Here is a 1,463-nt window from a genome sequence, read left to right as displayed (position 1 = left end):
AGGAAATGGTGTCTGCAAGTAAAAACCAGGTTGGCTTACAAAGTTTATAAGAGATAAAATTTAAAAATATATCTAAAATTTAATAAATTTAAATTAACTGGCATGACGGGAAAGATCAAGAAAGTTGGTTAAACAGGAAATTAAGACAGTAGAAAATATGAATGAAAAAAAATGTTGGCTAAAAATGTAAAACTTTACAGTAAGGATTTCTTTAAATACGTTAAGGGTAAACAAAATCTTAGAATGGGATAGTACCCTTAAGAGACTACAAAGGAATGCTCGTATCCGTGATTATGATGGTTGGATTATTGAATTTTACTTTTTCTTTAGTTTTTACTAACGAAGATTTAAGCAGTATTCCACATTTTTAACAGTTGATAGATGAACAGAAGATTGAACAAGATGACTGCATTAATTATGAGCTTATTAATTATTAATTTTGATATAATTTTCCTAAGGTTTTTGAAAGAGGCTAAGGATTGGATATTAAGTAATTTATTGATCACTCCTTCATCTATGTCATTGATGTACATCAAAAAGAGCAAATGGCCTAAAACTGAGCCCTAAGGTACCCCACTTATGACATTAATCTAGTTTGACTGAACACTATTAATAATAAGCCACTCTTCTATCCAATTAGCTAACTTAACTTCCACACCTATAGAGAAAATGTTTATAAGCCTTTTATGTGGCATCTTGTCAAATGCTTTCTGAAAAACCAGATGCACCAATCTACGCTCTTACCTTCATCTATATAAGCAGTAACATTTTCAAAACATTTCCCTTAGTCAAACCATGTTGACTGTCCACTACAATTCTAAACTTTGTTAAATGACTTTGTAAAGCATCTTTTATCAGACTTTCCAAAACGTTTTCCACAACTGATGTAAGACTAATAGGGCTATCATTATTGGGGCAATTTATATTATTTCCCTTGGAAAGAGGAGTTACATTAGCTAACTTCCAATCCTCTAGTACCTGCCCACTATTCAAGAACTAACAAAAATAGTAGCAAGTGGCTCATCTTGCTGATGATATTAAGTCTTGGGTGTTGCTGGTTGTGAGGCAGATGTTGCTGCTTTATAAAATGATTTATATCATTTAGTGAATTGGGCAAATAAATGGCAGATGAGTTTTAATTATAATAAATGCAAGATAATGCATTTCGGTTATCATAATTTGAATTATATGTATAATGTAGATGAGAACAACCTTAACAGAGTTATGAAAGAAATGGATCTTGATGTAGTGGTTGATCATTCTCTTATTAAGCTATTCAAGTAGTGTGCTGTTGCTAGTGGTAGGTCAAATAGGATTTTATATTGTATGTACAGAAATATTGAATACAGGTCTAAAGAGGTTATAATTTCATTGTATGATATTAAGATCTTGGGTGTTGCTGGCTGTGAAGAGGATGCTGCTTTACAAAAGAATTTAGATCATTTAGTGAATTGGAGTCTTGG

At 31.6% G+C, this 1,463-nt stretch overlaps 1 protein-coding gene and 1 long non-coding RNA gene across 2 annotated transcripts in view; both read right to left on the bottom strand.

Moving 5' to 3' along the window:
* LOC111085436 overlaps positions 1-593 on the bottom strand; it is a 13,136-nt gene extending 12,543 nt beyond the window's left edge. The window contains exon 1 of the long non-coding RNA XR_002610268.1: positions 507-593. This is a non-coding gene — a long non-coding RNA (uncharacterized LOC111085436). The remainder of the gene's footprint in view (positions 1-506) is intronic.
* Positions 1-1,463, bottom strand: part of LOC106457900 (band 7 protein AAEL010189-like) — a 79,652-nt gene that overhangs the window by 55,676 nt on the left and 22,513 nt on the right. The gene's annotated exons all lie outside the window — the stretch shown is intronic.

This window comes from Limulus polyphemus, unplaced genomic scaffold, assembly GCF_000517525.1.
Source record: "Limulus polyphemus unplaced genomic scaffold, Limulus_polyphemus-2.1.2 Scaffold389, whole genome shotgun sequence".
Lineage (NCBI taxonomy): Eukaryota > Metazoa > Arthropoda > Merostomata > Xiphosura > Limulidae > Limulus > Limulus polyphemus.
Note: the sequence above shows the minus strand (reverse complement) of the source record. Positions and strands in the feature narration are given on the sequence as shown.